Source organism: Procambarus clarkii, chromosome 27 (genome assembly GCF_040958095.1).
Source record: "Procambarus clarkii isolate CNS0578487 chromosome 27, FALCON_Pclarkii_2.0, whole genome shotgun sequence".
Classification (NCBI taxonomy): domain Eukaryota; kingdom Metazoa; phylum Arthropoda; class Malacostraca; order Decapoda; family Cambaridae; genus Procambarus; species Procambarus clarkii.
Window position 1 is genome coordinate 27,079,110 of NC_091176.1, and position 21,768 is coordinate 27,100,877.

Sequence of the window (21,768 nt, forward strand, 5' to 3'; positions counted from 1 at the left end):
GTAAATATTAAACCCCGTAATATTGACGTATTCTAAACATCGGTCCTGTATTAGGTGGGTTGCACAAGTTTGACCATTTCTGGTTAGAAAAAATAGTTGAATTTTCTTACGGAGTGTTAAAGCGTAAGAACTGGATAAACAGTCTCTGACCTGCCATCACCCCACGAGTTACGGTCATCTGACAAGTATATGTAACTGCCCAATTGACAGTCACTCCCTGTAAAAACGAGCAACAATACATACCCGTGGGGCCTTTATGATGCCAGTAAGAATCTTGAGGAAGCTGGTGCCCAGGAGGTAGAGCTCATTCCTCCAGTAATAGCAAGGACACAGGTGAGTTAGCTCGTCACCCACTACCTTAATAAGACAAGCGCGTGAAGCCTTCCCGCTCCTGACACTATGGGCATGCAACTGGTGACGTGTGCATATTATCGAGCAGTGCTTCGTTCACGTCCTCTGCTCGAGTCGCAACGCTGTAAATCCTCAGCCCGTCCTCTAAACAAAGACCCTCCCACCCAAAGTGATTCCATGCACCCGCCAAACCTCCTGTATATGAATGAAAAACTGTTTACACACGACTCAACTGATTTCGTTCGAACACTTCCGGAACAAGTGCTTCACTGACGAATTTTGTTCGAATCACAACGCTATAAATGCTTCACCCACGTACTACAAATACAAATAATCGCCAACAGAACCTAAACACCTAACCTAACCTATGCCTATATATACACAATATGCTAATATATTATAATATTAATTTATATTTGAGAAAATTCTTGTTTTGAATGAACAGCATGTTAAAATTTATGAATGTGTCTTTTGGGTCGACCGCCGGATGGAATGGACTTGAGTCGAGGACGGGTTGGTAAATCCTTCATCCACGTAATACAATCACAAATAATCGCCAGAACAGAATCTCAGTACCTAACCATACATTGAACTTTATTGTATAGTAATGTTAATTTATATACAAGAACATTCCCATTATTATTACACAGTGTGTTATTATTGATGAATGCGTCTCAGGCGACGGCTGCTGCTCGAACGAGCCTGGCTTGAGGACGGGTTGAGTTGTCAATGTCTGCACGAGCGTAATTAACATCTCGATGGGCAGGCAGAATTACAGCAGTTACCCGTTTCGTTACAGTTTGTGTTGTCTATCGGTATTGTACTGGATACGCTAAGGTGCATGGAGCCCCTGGCTGTCTGGGTTTGAATCCTTCAGGGGTGAGGAGTTTTCAGTTGCGTATTAGCTTGGGGATATTTATTGTGTACGAAGAGATAGTTCGCTTACATTTATATCCCCTGCAGTGTATATCTTGGTACAGAGAGCTAGGGTATTTCCTCACAATTATCCTGGCATCTTCACCGTAGAGAACCTGGCGACGAGCCTGCCTGCCTGAGAGTTTTCTACGACTCTCGGGTGTCGTAAACCATCGCCATGGCACTAGGGAAACCCATATTCATCTTATGATAAAAAGGTAATATAAATATCTTTTGGAAACATCTACAAGTGTCAAAGAAAATGATGCGCAAATTAAAAATTAACATAAAGAAGAAATATAATAAATTATCCACTTGGCTGACTGATAGAAAAAATGGGTTGTATATAATGATTTTCACATCATCTGGTCACCATTTGATCCGGGAGACATCTCCCGTCACGCTGGGTGCAGTCGCACCTCCACAGATCTCCAGTATCATCTATTGATACTGGTGATGGCTCAAAAGGGGCCACCACTTACGGGCTATTCATGCCCGTGCCACCTTTTTGGTGGCTTAATCTTCATCAATCAATCGGTGATGTTTTTAGAGTTGGCTGGGTACGTTCACCGGGACGCTGAGAATGGGAGACATGTAGGGTGCCAGGAAGGTGTGCCACACCACGGTGCCACACTATTGCCATGAACTGAAAAGCGTTGGGCGCAACAATATTTCACAATAACATAATGCCAAGCGCCGGAGTGCTGAACGCCACTGTCTGACAATTTGGTATCAAGCCAGCCATCGCGGGTCATCACACCCACCATTCATCACAATGTCTCGTCACCTGGGGTCCCATTATCCCTCTCCTTGCGTCACCATCTTACCATCATCAGTGCCGCTCTGCTGCCTCTCACCCTCACCGACAGCCATCAGCACCTCAGGCACTGACCTGACTTGACCTGACCTTTACACCAGGATCAGCTCTACTTTCTTCCTGGTAGGACTGTTCTCGTCTCCTTGGGGGAGTGTTCGACCAGGCAACAAGTCCAGGTTTTCAGTCCTTGACGCGACTCCTTATAAGTTTGACTTACGAGGGATAGGAGTGTTTTTATAATGTCTTCAGTACATATTTTTGGTTCTGCTTTATTATCCCGGGGAAATGTGAATTATTGCAAAGTGAGGGCCTTATCTACCATGATGTTAGGTGCTTCCGTACAATGTATTAAGTACTCTGGATACTAATTGTAGTTGTAGCAGTAATAGCAGTAGTAGTAGTGGTTTGTGTATTAGTAATAGCAATATGATGGCTATTACTAATAGCCATCGTCAACTGGCAACTGCACTACAATGAGGATTGGTTTAAAACCAAATTCAGTAAGAGGGATATATACACAAAATGGTGTATAAGGGGTGCATATATGAAAGGTGGTATACCCCAGTTCTAGTCGCATACACACTTATGGTTTACTTTAGTATAAAATTAGTTTACTTGCTAATTGGTCAGTAAACTATGGTGGTGGCCTTAATTACCCTCTAGAAGTTGATAGGCCTTAATCCAGAACACTAAACAAAACCAATATCGATTTTGTATAAAAGTAATAGTTCAATAAATAAACTACCTTTTTCTTAAATAAGTCATAGAGAGGATTGACTGGGCACTAATCCTTAAGTGTTCTTTCCTACTCATGTAACGGGGGGTGGGGGGAATAGCTCTATCTTGTCCATTATTCCACCCCCCAGTTAACTAACGGGGCCGGGGGAAACAGCTCTCTCTAGTCCGTTATCCCGTCCCCAGTTAGCTAACTATTCTAGAGCACCCTCCAGAGTTCCTAAGGCAACCTCTCTCGTTCAACACCTTGTAAACCTAGGTATTTGACTACCTAGGTACTAAGACTACAAGGCGTCGTAACTGGATCAGCTACCCGAAACTCTAGAGAGAACTCTAGAATACAAAATCATTGCCACAAACGTATAAGAGAAAACGAAAGGAAAGAAATGAATAGTGAAGTAATTAGTGAGGGTTTGGGGTGAGAGGCAGAGAGGTGGGAGGGGCAAGGAGGGTCATTAGCTGAAAGTGAGAGTTTAGAGAAGGGTGGAGGGAGAGGAATAGATAGGTAGTAGTAGAAGAGTAGAAAGTAGACGTAGAAGAGTAGATAGTAGAAGACGAAATGCTGCCACCATCCATTCATGATCATTACATACAAGACAAGGAATGGAACTTGTCTGTATCACAATATTCACCAAAGATGTTATCATGAGTTCATTATTAGTAGTTCCCATCTTTATCATGTACTCATTCTAAACCATGAAACCAGTAACTACAGAGGCTTTCTCATCTCAACTCAAAATCTCTAGGGAACAAAGTTAAACACAATTTAAATAATAAATTCATAATTATATTTCACATGAAGTATCATAATCTAAGCAATCCAATTCAAATGTTAAAGAGAGTCATCATCCAAGAATTCGAGAACCCTACAACTTGACTGCCCCTGATCATCACACAACATATGTAAACACGACCAAGTCACCTTAATGTTCACTCACCGAGGACTGAGTCTAAGTTGAATAGAGAGGGGGGGGGGGGGGTCTGTAGTTGACAGAGACTGTCTCGCCCCTGCCGGCCGACAGCCTCCCTGGTAGGGACGTCGTCTCTGCTCTCGTCTGCTGTTCTGTCTCTTAATGCTCCATGCTCGATAGTTCTCCGAGTATTTATTGGGGAACCTAGTAGCTAACTCCGCCCACAAATAGATAGCCTCCGGCACTACCAAGCCACTCCTTAAACGTCGGCTTGTTTGAAGGCTACCAGACTACAATTAAGAGCTTAGCGGAAGCAAGGTGAAATTCTCATGATCTGACCTCAGGTCACTTGAGGTCATTAACGCTTTGAGGTGTGAGATCTCAGGCAGACAACTGGCGCCTCTCAGATCCTTGTCTGTGACTCATGTACTCTATATATATTTTAAATAACCTAACCCAAACACTTTTACAGTGTTACACTCATTCATTAGTAAATGAGACCTGCTTGTAGACCGATCGTTAGGAAGTGCTTCTGAGAATAACTAGCAGCCCAAGGCTTGAGGTGAGTGAGTTTTAAAAACAAATGACGAGAGAGAGAGAGAGAGAGAGAGAGAGAGAGAGAGAGAGAGAGAGAGAGAGAGAGAGAGAGAGAGAGAGAGAGAGAGAGAGAGAGAGAGAGAGAGAGGGTAAGGGTAGAAAGGACTACAGGAATGCGGCTACACATTTGAAAGTATGAGGTCAGGGAGGCAGCAGGTGGTGGCTGTATGTGTTCTATTGGTGACCCACGCCACACATGCACACACCCACACCACACACACACACACCTCCACCCACACCACACACACTCCTCTACACCACATACACCTCACGCACCTCCACCCACACCATACACACACCTCCACCCACACCACACATTCCTCCACCTATACCACACACACCCCATACACACATGAATATGTATAGATACATAATATTTTACTCCCATCCTCATCCTTGAGTATATAATAATTTTCAAGTGTTTTTAAACGATTGAATAAAACCCATTCAATGCAAGGAAATAAACCACATATGACGTATACACGAAATGCCTTTTCATTTAATATTACTTCATTTGAGTATATAATCTTAGGGTTGGTTGGTTTACATAAAGGGAGGGACGGAGGCTGGGGTTTGTTAAGACCAATTACAAGTAGAGGTGGTGTCCACTCACACAGTAGGTATGACAGTATGCGAACAACACTAGCTGCTGAATCACCTAAAACTGCGAAATGGTATTGTGATTCAGTATTGGCGAGTTGTACTAATCCGAGATGAATCCAGGAAGAGTGGGCCTCGATTACCAGCCATACATACATACATACATACATACATACATACATACATACATACATACATACATACATACATACATAGGTAGGGTCCGATACTGGTGAAAGTGGGCGGTGTGGCAGCGTAGGTGTACCACATGGTCCATCCCAGCTGACTCACCGTAAACACACCTCAGCTGATCCAGCGAATATATGTATATATATATATATATACATATATACATATATACATATATACGTACATATATATGTACGTACATACATATACATATATACATATATGTACTCACCTAGTTGTACTTGCCTAGTTGTGCTTGCGTGGGTTGAGCTCTGGCTCTTTGGTCCCGCCTCTCAATTGTCAATCTACTGGTGTATAGATTCCTGAGCTTCTCGAGTTCTATCATATCTACACTTGAAGCTGTGTATGGAGTCAGCCTCCACCACATCACTTCCTAATGCATTCCATTTACTAACTACTCTGACACTGAAAAAGTTCTTTCTAATGTCTCTGAGGCTCATTTGGGTATTCAGCTTCCTCCTGTGTCCCCTTGTTCGTGTACCACCCGTGTTAAATAATCCAGCCTTGTCTACCCTGTCAATTCCCCTGAGAATCTTGTATGTGGTGATCATGTCTCCCCGAGCTCTTCTGTCTTCCGGCGACGTGAGGTGCAGTTCCCTCAGCTTTTCCTCGTAACTCATGCCTCTTAGTTCTGGGACTAGCCTAGTGGCATACCTCTAAACTTTTTTCCAGTTTCGTCTTGTGCTTTACAAGGTACGGGCTCCATGCAAGCGCCGCATACTCCAGGATTGGACTTACAAGGTTCTGAAAGATTCATTACACAAGTTTCTGAAGGCAGTTCTGGTGTTAGCCAGCCTCGCATACGCCGCCGATGTTATTCTTTCATGTGGGCTTCAGGAGACAGGTTTGGCGTGATATAAACTCCTAAATCTTTCTCTCTGTCCGTTTCGTGAAAGACTTCATCTCCCATTCTGTATCCAATGTCTGGCCTTCTATTTCCCCCCCCCCCCCTAGTTTCATTACCTTACTTGGGTTGAACTTAAATAGCCATTTGTTGGACCATTCATTCAGTTTGTTTAGGTCATCTTGTAGCGTCATACACACACATTGGAAAGATTCCTCCGTTTTAATCCTCCTCATAATTTTTGCATCATCCGCAAACATTGAGAGGAACGAGTCTATTCCTTCTGGGAGATCATTCACATATATCAGGAACAGTTTAGGTCTAAGAACTGATCCCTGAGGGACTCCACTGGTGACGCCTCGCCACTCCGAGACCTCACCCCTCACAGTGACACGCTGTCTTCTGTTGCTTAGGTACCCCCTTATCCAGTGAGTTCCTTTCCTTTCACTCCTGTCTGCATCTCCAGCTTGTGCACCAGTCTCTTATGTGGTACTGTGTCAAAGGCTTTCTGGCAATCCAAAAATATGCAGTCTGCCCAGTCCTCTCTTTCTTGCCTGATTTTTGTCAATCCTGTGAGACATGACCTGCCATCCCTGAACCCATACTGATATTTTGATACAAAGTTCTTCCGCTCCAAATGTTCAACTTGTTTTATCGCACAATCTTCTCCATCACTTTGCATTGTATGCAAGTTAGTGACACTGGTCTGTAGTTCAGTGCCTCCTGTCTATCACCCTTCTTGAATATCGGGATTACATTAGCCGTCTTCCAGAGTTTTGGCACTTCACATGTCACCAGTGATTTGTTATACACCATGGCGAGTGGATGACACAGAGCTTCAGCTCCTTCCTTTAGTATCCATGGTGAGATTCCATCCGTGCCTATAGCGTTTGTCACATCCAACTCTAGCAGATGCTTCCTCACCTCCCCACTGTAGATTACAAACTCATCTTGTAGTGTTTGGTGGGATCTTCCTTGTGTGTGTGTGTGTGTGTGTGTGTGTGTGTGTGTGTGTCCCATACCTAAAACCATTACCTCTGCAAATTCGGGTGCAGACACACTTAAAGCTTTATGTGGACCAAACATTAAAGTCGATTTAATGAGGCTTTTAATGTTTCATATTGACATAAAATGCAAGAACATTAAAAATACAATAATTGTGCTACTTTCTGATTACATTTTTTTGTGTGGATAGGCAAGCAAGAGGGTTACTCAGTAGACAGAATATCGAAGTTCTTGTAGGCAGGATCAAGTATAACATTTGGGGTTTACGGCTCATGCTCGGTGATGATATGGAAAATTGGTTTACTGAGAATTATATATATATATAATATAACTGAAAACTCATACCCCAGAAGTGGCTCGAACTCATACTGCCAGGAGCACTCTGCAATTGGTGTACAGGGCACCTTCACCACTCGATATATATATATATATATATATATATATATATATATATATATATAGAGAGAGAGAGAGAGAGAGAGAGAGAGAGAGAGAGAGAGAGAGAGAGAGAGAGAGAGAGAGAGAGAGAGATGTAGAAATATTTACATTGTATTTGTGTTGTATTTACATTGTAGAAATTTACAATGGAAATATATATATTTTTCCATTGTAAATTGATGTAAATATGATCGTTATATTGTATATTATTTTATAAAGAAAACAAAATCGGGTGAGGCTCTCCCCAAATATCTGGCCTTCAACTTTGATATAGAGCCCACCCGAACAAAATCGAGTGGGCTCTCCCCCACCCTCTCTCTCTCTCTCTCTCTGTCTCTATCTTTATCTATCTCTATTTCTCTCTTTATTTACATTTATCTCAATATCTGTCTTGTCGCCTCATCTTAAATCTTTACTCCCATACTATCTTCATCACAGTAACCATCTTCCCTACTCACTAGTTTCCTCACTATAACCCGATTGAATTCAGTTCGTCATTTCGAGTAACATTAAAATGCATGGTAAATTCTTCGGAAATCCCATATAGATGTTCAATTAAAAAAAATTCATGAAAAAGGCATGGGGGTTACAAGCTGATATTTCTTATAGGCCTTAAATTTTGGACAAATCAGTATTTCTAGCACGAATCTTCTTTATTTTTCTGATGTGTTTCTTCACTTTAAAATAAAGTTGAAAAATTAACTCTCTAAAGTTTATTTTACAAATTTGTTATGGTCTGACGTTAAGAAATATGCTTCGTCGACCTTTGTCAAAATTATATTAGGAAGAGTAGAAGTGGTTACTATGGGCCAATAGCTTACAACTCCATACATTTCAATGGTGTCTGGAGCAGTATGTTGGATGTTTCATAGTGTTCTTGAAGATCGCAGAGTGCAACCTGCTGTTAAATGGCTGCTGATAGTCCAATCTTGTCCAGTGTCGCTGTATCGGATATTATTGTGTTGTTAGTCAGGACATCTCTGGTGATGATTTGATTGTGTGGTGTAGAGACTATATGTTCATTGATCGGGCCTTGTTGTGTGTTCATTGTTAGCCCCTTTAAAAGGGATGTTGTTGTCTTGCCTATATACTGAAATCGTTGAGGCTGACAGCCTCCAAGTAAATATTACCAAAATCTACCATCTAATTTCCCATTATGTCAATATATTATATATATATATATATATATATATATATATATATACATATATATATATATATATATATATATATATATATATATATATATATATATGCGAACAAGCCTAAATGGTCCCCAGGACAATATGCAACTGAAAACTCATTGTGTTATATATATATATATATATATATATATATATATATATATATATATATATATATATATATATGCACAATGATCCGTATAGTTACGAATAGTACTATCTAAACAGGAGGATGGGTACATACATACATACACACACACAAGTAGAAAGTTGTGGTGTAGGGTTTCATTATTGATGATGGTTGGAGGAGACAGAGGCGGGAGGGGCGTGCAGGGGTCCACCCAGGCCGCGCACGTACTCTCCGTCATGGACTTACAACCATAAACACACTTAATCTTGCACCAGCTTATCTACACACAGTCGCACGTGAGCCAAGCACACACTCCATCAAGCTTACATATTGCACATATTTATAATTTAAACCAATTGTGTCTCTTAAGTTATGACGATCATCTAAATTCCTACAATATTGATTGTCACTCAATTTTTTTTTAATAAATAATTATACTAATATAAAAGTAAACGCAGTTCCTCCATGTTTATTTACATGGTTGCATTCATTATAAAGTGGGCGAATAATTCAAATGTGCACAACTGTTTGGCCAAATATTATAAAACAAAAGGATCTTGGTTATCAACTTCAAACCCATACATTCTTAATAGTATTTAAAAGAACGTCTGGTTCTGCGAGCGTACACCACACACACACCTCCACCCACACCACACACACCTCTACCCACACCACACACACCTCCACCCACACCACACACACCTCCACCCACACCACACACACCTCTACCCACACCACACACACCTTCACCCACACCACACACACCTTCACCCACACCACACACACCTCCACCCACACCACACACACCTCCACCCACACCACACACACCTCCACCCACACCACACACACCTTCACCCACACCACACACACCTCCACCCACACCACACACACCTCCACCCACACCACACACACCTCCACCCACACCACACACACCTCCACCCACACCACACACACCTCCACCCACACCACACACACACCTCCTCTTATGAGGAGAAGCAAGAGGCTTGCTTCTCATCATAACGTTCATGGAGTCACTAGAGACGTAGCGAATCTTTGTTTTATCTTAATAATTAACAGAGATCGATATTTTGCTTTCTTTGGCTTCAACAGCAGACAATTTTATTTTATGTAAGATTTGTTAACTCATTCATTTTGGGGGGACAGAAAGCCTGATATTATATATATATATATATATATATATATATATATATATATATATATATATATATATATATATATATATATATATATATATATATATATATATATAACTGAAAACTCACACCCCAGAAGTGACTCGAACCCATACTGCCAGGAGCACTCTGCTGACGTACAGGATCTCTTAACCGCTCGACCAACCGCTCTGGGGCGTGAGTTTTCAGTTGCATATAGTCCTGGGGACCATTCAGGCTTGTTTGCATGTATATAAAGATTAGGGTTGCATCGAGTTTCCCTGAGATCATACTACTGACCCTGCCCAGAATTCAATCCCCACAACAGTTACCTAACTCCTGGGTACCTATTTACTACTAGGAGAACAAGGGACATTAGATGAAAGGGAACGTGCCCAACCATAAATGGAAACAGCGGGATAGACGCGCCCATCTATCCCGCCCGGGAATAGAAACCCGGGATCCCGGAGTGTGAGTCGACAACGAAACCAACCATACTACGAGAACCACTTTTAAATTGGGTAGAGGAGCACTGGCAGCCTTTTCTGACAAGATTCAATGTTACTGTTTCACTCAACCAAATCTATGCTCAGTTTTTATAACCAACTGTTTGCTATAACAAACTATTACTAGAAAGATTTAGACGCTGCTGTTTTTCGGTCTTTTTCTGTCCTAAATCTGGGGTTTGGTGTTGGGCTTGAGACCTATATCAACCTCTGGAGGGTTAATAAGACCACCACGATAGTTTACTAACCAACAGCCAGTACACTCTAGTCTTGAACATAGTCCAGGACCAGAGTCAACTCTCCGAGAAGCAGAGTACACCTCTGTATATCAATTTGAGACAGCACTCAATGGGTTTCTTATTTATATACAAACTTGAACGGGTTTACAAATAGAGGTTTTTATATTATTTTGAACACCAGAACTTAGTTATATCTAAATTTGAATGAATAAGTCCTGTTTGTTGATATAATATATACACCTCCTTTGCAAACAATTCAGATGATCAATAAACGGTTTACGCTGCTCGCTATAACTCCACTTTTGTTAAGATGTTATTTTAGTGTTGGAAACGCGTCAAATACCTCATTTTAAAGATTTTCTCTCCATAATAATTTGATAAGGCATTCTCTTTCTTTGCAACTCTGCGTCAAAATGTTTGCAACTCTGCGTCAAAATGTTTGCAACTCTGCGTCAAAATGTTTGCAACTCTGCGTCAAAATGTTATAGTGGGCATCTTGCACTGATTTATTCCAGGAATTTACCTTCCAAAATATATCCAGCAGATCTGCACAATGAATGAATACATTTGTCATCTTGCAACACAGCTGCATCTCTGTTTCTATTATCGTGAGGAAAAAAGAGTTAAGTCGTGTCATAACTGGAACTCTCCGTCGGAGATCAGCACGCGAGCCAGCGGGAGTCACGGTAATATGACACAGCAGTCTGCTCTCCTCTCATGTCTTCACACAACCTTGCACACACACTCATTCTTTTATTGGACTGCCTTTTATCTAGTAAACAATTCCCGCGATATTAAAAAAAAAGACTTGCATTACTTCATCACGTACTAGTAGAAGCTTGATCCAGCCTACGAAGATTGCAAGGTCTCAACATTACATAGCTTTGATAGCCCGCGAAGTCATCTTTCTCAGCGGTGCCTTGAGGCCTGAACTTAGTCCTGCTGTTGAACAAGCACCTTTATCACTGCTTAGTTCAACACAGTTCTCACATTTTAGATTTGATTCGTTAAGAATCCATAAATAGTTTCCAATAATCTAATTTTCTGCTACATATATTTAAATAAAGCTTTATCATAATAAATAAAATGATCCTATCCTAGAGATTAATTTTATATACAAATTTATACGTAGCCTTTATCTGATATATTAAAGGCTTCCACCGTAGTCTATTGTAGATGTCCCCTTGGAGGAGTGGGAGTGGGGGAGCAACCCACAGTTTGCAAACCATTGTTTAAATTATATAAGCTAATTCATTCGAGCGTTTACCTACTGGTTTGAATGGACGGAAACCCTTGCACATTTCAACAGGCGGGAGGAAGATAGCAAGGAACTCTACATTGGTAAGAGCCCGGGTAGCCTCTTTCTCAATACTAGGCGGGTTGCAGCCTATCCCCGAACATTCGTCAACATAGTGGCCGGCATTCTTTACCATCTGCGTCAGGAGACATGTTGCAACCGCTGCTGCTTTCAATATGCACAAAGAAAACTAGTTGCAGCTGCAGGAGCGACACGGGATTAAAAACGTGTCGGTTGGTGGGGGAATGTTATCAGCGGTCGGGGGAAAGTGCGAGAGACGCCATGCTGGTGTTTGGGTGACGGGCCGGAATGTCAGGTATGTCGCCTCCCTGCCTGCACCTGCCTCGCTTCTCCCAACCCTCAACCAAACTCGTCCATGTCACAAGAATTTCCTACTTCAAACAAAGCCTTTTGCGAGACCTTTGTGACATATCATCGAACGAATGCATTGTTATGGCATAATACCCCTATCAGGGTGAGTTGAAGAAATTGCTGACGGATGTTCCTGAGTCCATTGTGTGGCTCTGGCCCCTCCACCGCTGCCCACGGCATGGGTCGGGATGCACCTTCCAGTGCCACTCACATCATGGGTGGAGGTTCACCTTCCAGTGCCACTCACATCATGGGTGGAGGTTCACCTTCCAGTGCCACTCACATCATGGGTGGAGGTTCACCTTCCAGTGCCACTCACATCATGGGTGGAGGTTCACCCTCCAGTGCCACTCACATCATGGGTGGAGGTTCACCTTCCAGTGCCACTCACATCATGGGTGGAGGTTCACCTTCCAGTGCCACTCACATCATGGGTGGAGGTTCACCTTCCAGTGCCACTCACATCATGGGTGGAGGTTCACCTTCCAGTGCCACCCACGTTACAGGCGCTGGTCAATAGGTAAATAATAAAATGAATTAATGACTGGACTTATACGAATTAGAAATAAAAGCTGTCACGAATATCACAGCGGAAAGAATTGGCACTTACTTTATATAACGTTAAGTGAAGGCACGTGATAAACACTTTCTACTTCGTCTGTTGTCCTAAAGCTTGATTTGGTGTTGCCCAATCAACCCCGGAAGGGCTATTAAGGTCACCACCATAGCTTACTGACCAGCAAAAAAAGCCTTAGCCATGAACACAGTCCAGGACTAAAGAAAAATCAAAGTGAATATACACCGAAAAATTATGTACACCTGTGTGTAAATCAATATCAAATCAATAAGTTAGTAGCGAAAAATATCAAACATGCGAACATGTGTGGTTTGTAAATAAAAAATATATAACAACAAAAATAAATAACATAAACAAATCCACATATGGCAAAGAGTTCCAACAGTTGCCGGTAAGTAAACAAAGGAGAGAGCCACCATAAACACAACATCCCGCCCTACAGTGCGGCAAGTCTCCCTCTAACACACACACCTCGGTTTAGTCGCCGCGACTCTCTACACCACAACACAACAAACACTTTTGAAACACTTGTCATTCTCAACATTAACGCGTCTTCCAACATTTGTACTCCTGCAATCATCGAGAGGATAAACCCTTCATGCAAACTGCACGTATCATCAAGACGAAGATGTTGCCGCATTTCTCTGCTGCAGAAAAAAAAGGCCTTCAGACATTTATGATTTGAGTAATGCTCACAGTTATGCAGAGCGAACGTAAAACGTTTAATGAATGTATTATGACCCATACAATCTTACGAGAGGCAGCAGAAGGAATACAGAGCTACACTGAGGGCTCAAGAATTCAACCCTCATGTTCTTTTAGTTAAGTATTTTACAGTAAGGGTGAACTATATTCACAGAGCACCAAGATATCAGTTATATTAGACATAAGTTACACGGAGGAACATAAACAATATATGCGAGCAGAGCACACTTACAGGCAGTATGCTCATCATTCAGAACACAGACTTATAGACGGTAGGTAGAAAGAGTTCATGCAGAACACAGACTTATAGTGTACAAAACATACAGAACAAAGACTTGCAGTGTACGAAGTATACAGAATATGCAGAGTACAGAATATGCAGAATACAGAATATACAGTGTACAGAATATGCAGTGTGTAGAATATACAGTGTACAAAATATACAGTGTACAGAATATACAGTGTACAGAATATACAGTGTACAGAATATACAGTGTACAGAATATACAGTGTACAGAATATACAGTGTACAAAATATACAGTGTACAGAATATACAGTGTACAGAATATACAGTGTACAGAATATACAGTGTACAAAATATACAGTGTACATAATATACAGTGTACATAATATACAGTGTACAGAATATACAGTGTACAGAATATACAGTGTACATAATATACAGTGTACAGAATATACAGTGTACAGAATATACAGTGTACAAAATATACAGTGTACAGAATATACAGTGTACAGAATATACAGTGTACAAAATATACAGTGTACAGAATATACAGTGTACAAAATATACAGTGTACAGAATATACAGTGTACAAAATATACAGTGTACAGAATATACAGTGTACAGAATATACAGTGTACAAAATATACAGTGTACAGAATATACAGTGTACAAAATATACAGTGTACAGAATATACAGTGTACAAAATATACAGTGTACAGAATATACAGTGTACAGAATATACAGTGTACAAAATATACAGTGTACAGAATATACAGTGTACAGAATATACAGTGTACAGAATATACAGTGTACAGAATATACAGTGTACAAAATATACAGTGTACAGAATATACAGTGTACAGAATATACAGTGTACAAAATATACAGTGTACAGAATATACAGTGTACAAAATATACAGTGTACAGAATATACAGTGTACAAAATATACAGTGTACAGAATATACAGTGTACAGAATATACAGTGTACAAAATATACAGTGTACAGAATATACAGAAACAGTGTACAGAACACTGACTTACAAAATGAGTAACACGTAACATTACTTGTTACTCTACCACAAGTAACAAGTAATGTTACTTGTAATAGAGTAACATTACCTTACTCTATCTCAGTCTACCCCTCTCCCGTCGCTTCATCTTACACGACTCTCACAGGTTTTCTGTGGTCGTGTTTTTCTAGTGTGGAAACACTAATGAAATCCCATAATATTTTATATCTAATAAATCATGATATGATCTAAGGAAAGGTTAACATTCTGGGGCTATTTCTAAAATCCCCTGACATTATTTTCTTACATTTTGGCTTCCTAGATTATCGAGATGGATATGACTGATAGTTTAGTTTCGGTTTATTAGTGATGCTCTTAATTATATATTTTATCAAATATTTTTTTTACTCCTGAGGGGGCTGAGATGATGATGATGATATAAAGGGATATTATAAGATGTATATATAAGAGCTGGATATTCTAAGATACAGAGAAAAAAAGAAGAGCGAGACTTAGAGAGGGTGAAAGTTGCTTTTTTTTTTTTTTAGCGAGCTCTCGTGCTTATCATAATGTATTTCTCAGGTGGGTGACTTGAAGGTGGCGAGCTTAGGCTTGCTGATACTGTCCTCCTAGTTGATGGTGTTGGTCTGACTTCTGGTCCAGCCACTCTTCCCCTCCCTCCCCCCCCCCCCGCTCCACACACACACACACACACACACACACACACACACACCAGATAATATCTTTGTAAATGAAGACTCCGATGGGTACAAGAATATAGGTGGGGCGCACAAGAGCTTTTTACAGCTGGATCACTACTTCCCAGGAGCGCTGATTATTGTCATTATTAAATATATAAATACCTAATATGTTATTTTTTCCTTCATACCCTCTGTATTATTATTATTATTTTATTATTATTTTTTAATATTTTTTCTTTTTCTTAAAGTCCAAAGTTTGCTTGGTTATTCCTTTCAATGACGCATGATTTAATACTCCAAGGTTCTTTTGTTTTCAATCCGTTCCAAGACGGTGTTGTGACAATGGCAGCTGTGGTGTGTATTGTTGTGTTCTACAAGTCACATGTTCCAGTTTTTCAACGTTTAAGAACATTTAACAGCCATCTTACCTTTTATAAAATTCGTGTAAAACGTTTGGCAATGCAACAGTTTTGTTTTCTCTTCGTGTTTTACCTTAGACCTTCGTCTCGTCTGGTGGAGGTAATGTTAGACTTAAGGCCTACCAGCCTCTGAAGGGTTATTCAGGCCACACTAGTGGTTCCTGACCAAGCACACGAATACTTTAGTCCTGAACGCAGTCCAGGAACCAATTTGATTAATGAACAATAGGCTACCGCAAGAGGAGGCACGGGCATGAATAGCTCGTAAGTAGTAGACTTTTTTTGGAGTGAATGTGATCTTTGGTCGTGAACAGTACTACAGTAAACTCTCATTGTATATACACAGAGAAGTTGGATACATCTCTCGGTGTTTATATTGTGATGAAGTTGATGATGTGGATTATGACGTTGCTCTCTATGGCTCTTTGTCGCTAATGTTTTTTTGGTCTCTAACGGTTGACTCTGTAACGGCATCTTGCGGTGTTCTCCTCACAAGCAGACGATGAGTCACAATAACGTGGCTGAAGATATAATGACCAGACCACACATCACAAGAAACGACGACGTTTCGGTCCGTCCTTGACCGTTATCAGGTGGTATGTGTTTATGAAAACGTTCTCTCCTCACAACGTTCTCTCCTCACAACGTTCTCTCCTCACAACGTTCTCTCCTCACAGCTTTCTCTCCTTACAACGTTCTCTCCTTACAACGTTCTCTCCTCACAGCGTTCTCTCCTCACAACGTTCTCTCCTCACAACGTTCTCTCCTCACAACGTTCTCTCCTCACAACGTTCTCTCCTTACAACGTTCTCTCCTCACAACGTTCTCTCCTCACAGCGTTCTCTCCTCACAACGTTCTCTCCTCACAACGTTCTCTCCTCACAGCGTTCTCTCCTCACAGCGTTCTCTCCTCACAGCGTTCTCTCCTCACGGCGTTCTCTCCTCACGGCGTTCTCTCCTCACAGCGTTCTTCTCGGGTGTATTTCTCTTCCATTTGCAACGACTTTTTTTTTTCTTTCTATGCATTAATAATTGTTTTATCCATTTCTGTATTTTACCATTAATTCTAATTACGTGTAGTTCGTGGGTCAGTCTTTCGTGTAGCATCTTAGAAAAGCCTTCGAAACTCTGTACTACATCGCCTGAGGATTCTTCGGCTGTTTACAGGAGCGAGAGCAGGCTTGTTGGGTAGGATTGATTGTCGACAAATTGTGTTGTGCTGTTACAAGAACATCGCTGAACATGAACAGGAATCGCTGAACACACACACTGTTCGGCGATTCCTTCCTTGAGGAGTCTCTGGGTGAGCTCAGACGTGCTGAGGTTCGACTCATTAGTCTGGTGTTTTGTGCTGTACTGCTTCTGCTTTTCTTGAAAAGCAGAAGCAGTACAGAGAGGACATGAATATTGAAGAATATACATGAATATTCATGTCAGAGGAGTGACGTGAATATTTCCAAACTCAAAGCTGTTCTGTTTGATGGCTACCTTGAGGCTACCTTGAGGTGCTTCCGGGGCTTAGTGTCCCCACGGCCCGGTCGTCGACCAGGCCTCCTGGTTGCTGGACTGATCAACCAGGCTGTTAGACGCGGCTGCTCGCAGCCTGACGTATGAGTCACAGCCTGGTTGATCAGGTATCCTTTGGAGGTGCTTATCCAGTTCTCTCTTGAACACTGTGAGGGGTTTGCCAGTTATGCCCCTTATGTGTAGTGGAAGCGTGTTGAACAGTCTCGGGCCTCTGATGTTGATAGAGTTCTCTCTCAGAGTACCTGTTGATGCAGAGATTTTCTGAATAGGAATTTCAGTGGAATCCCAAATTGTATAACTTGTACAATAACGTGGTCCAGAGGCAAGGTCCGAAGGTTGGGATTACCCAGGTCGAGGGTTCGAGCCCCCTGCATTGCTGCATGAACTCACCAGGATTCGACCGTACTAATACCACTACTCTGCCCAGAGTGCCACGAGTGTGGCCGGGTGTTGGTTGGTCACGGAACTCATGTGGCTGCGTGTGAGCTCCAGGAGCAACCAACACTTACAGACAATCGTTGGTGTAGTGGTATTAGTACTCTGGTAGCCAGAGGGTCGCTCCCTCACCACGTTGGTTCGAATCCTGATGAGATCATAGTTGATAGTATATACATCTAAAAAGCTCAGTGCCATTATAGCCGTTGAGACAGGGACATACACAGAGAGGTGTAGCACACTTCTCAGTGTACGTGCACTGAGAGATTGGTTTAGTCCTGGCCCAGGCTCGAGACTCCTGGTCTAGTAACTATTGTGGTGGCCTGAACATGCCTCCAGCGTTCATAGTATTTAAGCCCAACACCAAACCCAGTACAGGACATTGGGCTGCACGAGGGATGACGGGTGAGCAGGGGCGACGGTGACGACGGTGACGGGTGAGCAGGGGCGACGGTGACGACGGTGACGGGTGAGCAGGGGCGACGGTGACGACGGTGAAGGCTGCTCAAGAGCGACGAGTGACCAACCTGGTGCGGACAACCACACCCACCAACACTGGTAGAGAACATCCTGTCAGCCGTAAGACTGTCCTGACTCACATCCTGTGATGCATGGTGGGTGTGGTCTGTCCCTCCCCCCCGCCATCCCTCACTACAGCCCCAGTGTTCCCAAACGTCAGTAAACAGATGTACTATTAAATTGCCCGAACCTAACCTAACCGAAGACGCACGAATAGAAAACCAGACATCACTTTAATTTTGCGAGCCGCCGTGATTTTTAGTACAGCAGTTTTTAGCCTTAGGAGATTTTTTACGTCAAAAATGCGACATACTACTGGAGAGGCCGCGATGCTCACAGAACGCTGTCGGGATGACGAGAGTAGGCTCTCTCTCTCTCTCTCTCTCTCTCTCTCTCTCTCTCTCCGTCTCTCTCTCTCTCTCTTTGTCTCTGAGAGATAGAGAGAGAGAGAGAGAGACACACACACAGACACAATCAATCACAGACATAATCACATCACGGGCGTAGTGATAACCTCCCTCCACACAAACTATTCTAATTTCTAAAAAGAATGAGACGATTGTTCTAGTTTTCACGCCTGGCAGACCATCGCTGACGCGCTCTAATAACGCACTAAAATACTCCCAGGTCTCTCACCCAACAATATTGGAGCCAATATACAACTCGGATATAAAAATACAAAAAAAATATAAAATTAGGTATTGTCTAAAAGGGCGATTTAATGAAGGTTCTTCAAGGTCGGTGCAGTGGCCCTGTGTATTGTTGTAGTGGGGGAGGGGGGAGGAGGAGGAATAGATCAGAGGGAGAGAGGGAGGGAGAAAGAAAGAGAGGAAAGGGAGAGGACAAGATGAGAGAGGACGGAGGAGAGGACAGGAAAGAGGAAAGAATTAAAGTACGACAATAATATTTGTTGTAGGGGACAAGCAGACTGTTTATACATATACTTTAGGCTTGATTCGTGGTCCCCCTCCCCACACGGTGGAACAGCTGACCCTCCCCAGGATACAACCCCACAGAGACGAGTCAGAAGGAGCGGGTTATGGGGACAATAGAGGAGGAGGAAGCCCCTCTCACTACCATAGTCTGATTAACCAGCTTTTGCAACCCACTTTTGAAAGCCAGAACACCGAAACACGGCGAGTATTATATATAAATTTCACAATCGCTTGATGGTCGCCTATTATTGAGGATTTCGTAAGGTCTATTACTGAAGATTTCCCAAAGTCTATTAATGAGGAGTTCCAATGTCTGAATGGTTGTTACGTTGTAAACGGCTGCCTCAACGTGGAAAAAATCACCGCGCTCGACATCACTATTAGGAACGGTTTTATGGTTATTGCTGTCGTGAGTAGGCTTTACGGCACCAAAGCGGTGAATGTATTGCTAGTTTAGTTCATTTATTATGCACCCCATACCCATCTTGTGGGCGGTAGTGGAAAGGGTTACAGAGGCACATAATGGGCTCAGGGACTGAACCCCACAATTCATTTAGCTAAGCAAGTTACAATCTTCATGAGCTAGTTACAAAATTCAATACACATCGTCACAATGGGCTCCAGACCGACCACAAGTACAGTTTCTAAATTAAGCAACTGACATATGTGGAGAGCTAGTGTCACAATTGATATGTTTGTCCTGCACACCGCCCCCCATCCAGTGGGCAGCGGTGGATAGGTTACAATCACTTAGTTACTACCTACAGTTAGCAAACTGGGGATATTTGGCCAAGACTTCTGGCAGCAGATCATTTTGAATGAAATATTTACGCATATCTTTAGCATTTGTTATAGAATTCTCTCTGAATTCACTTATCTTGTCGCACTCCATCACATAGTGACGGAGGGTGTGCGAATAATTTTGACACACAGAAATCACAATAGCGTGATGTATCAAATGAACATTTGATACATCAGGCTATTGTGATTTCTGTGTGTAATGAAGTAAGGACGAAGAGGTAGAACGGCCTATTGACATAGCTCGAGTGCATGGGGGGGAATTGTGTAAAATCCTGGTTTGTTTCTCGGAGAGGCTGCAGGATCCAAGTAAATTCAGTAGAATTTCTGGTTGCAATTCTTATACCATGTCGTAGCTCAGTCGATTAAGGCAGCGTCTGGGATACTCTCGGACGTAAGTTCGAATCCTCGTCACGGCCCTTGTGGATTTGTTTTTGTTGACACAGTTTACATTTGGTCAGGTCTACATCAGCAGATAATGAGAGTTCCCAGAGATACTTGTAACCGAGTCTAAGCCGAGCAGCAATAACATCTAACAGTCTGCTGATTTTATTGGATGATCCACAGATGTGTGGCTCCTCTTGCATGATAGTATGATGATAGATGGAATTACTGGCGCGTGCACCCTACGAATATAATGACGCACATCAGGCATAACGCACGGAAACAGTTTGGCTTCCTTCTCGACTCACAATCGGGGATCCCTGGTTCGATTCCCGGGAGTGACAGTATTGGTTGGTCACGTTTCCTGTTCATCTAGCAGTAGATAGGTACCCGGGGGTTAAGCAGCTGTCGTGGGGTTGTATCCTGGAGGGGAATAGGGGGTCAGTACTTCGACCTCAAAGGGATTCCGATACAAACCTAAGTATATGCAGTATATACACAGTCTGCCTGTCCCCGACGAAACAAAAATTATACGGATGTACACTATACATATGTCCAGGGTATATTTATATATCCAGGGTATATAACGTTACGTTATATATATATATATATATATATATATATATATATATATATATATATATATATATATATATATATATATATGTATATATATATATATATATTATATATATATATAACGTAAATCAGGCAGGCGTCTGGGAATCACCAGGTCGCCAGTTCAAGTCACTCCATTGCCTCAAAATGATTTTCAATGATATATCACACCATTGTGATCTCATTGTGGTCTAGCAGAGGCGTAACAGTGTGAACGCCATTACTGTAGGGCCGAGTGTGGTCAGGTTGACTGTAAAAACCTGGTTGGGCACCGGTTTGACGTCCTGTTTCCGACAATGAGGAACCAAACTGGACTTTAGAGGCTCCTGAGGGTAAAATAAACCTCTTTGTAAGCATTAGCCAATCATGACTCGTCGTCGTCAGAGCCTGAATCCCTCCTATTGATTCCGGCACCTTAACTTACACAGCGGCGGCCAATAGAATCGCTTAAGTGAGAACATATACTCTATTCGAGTAAAGGTTGAAAGGCGGGAACCAAGAGCTGTCGCACATCTCCCGTAAAATACAACTAGGCGAGTGAATACCGACACAAAACAAACACACTACTCT

At 42.0% G+C, this 21,768-nt stretch overlaps 1 protein-coding gene across 2 annotated transcripts in view; it reads left to right on the forward strand.

Moving 5' to 3' along the window:
• LOC123762562 (uncharacterized) overlaps positions 1 to 21,768 on the forward strand; it is a 70,194-nt gene that overhangs the window by 19,537 nt on the left and 28,889 nt on the right. The window lies entirely within an intron of this gene.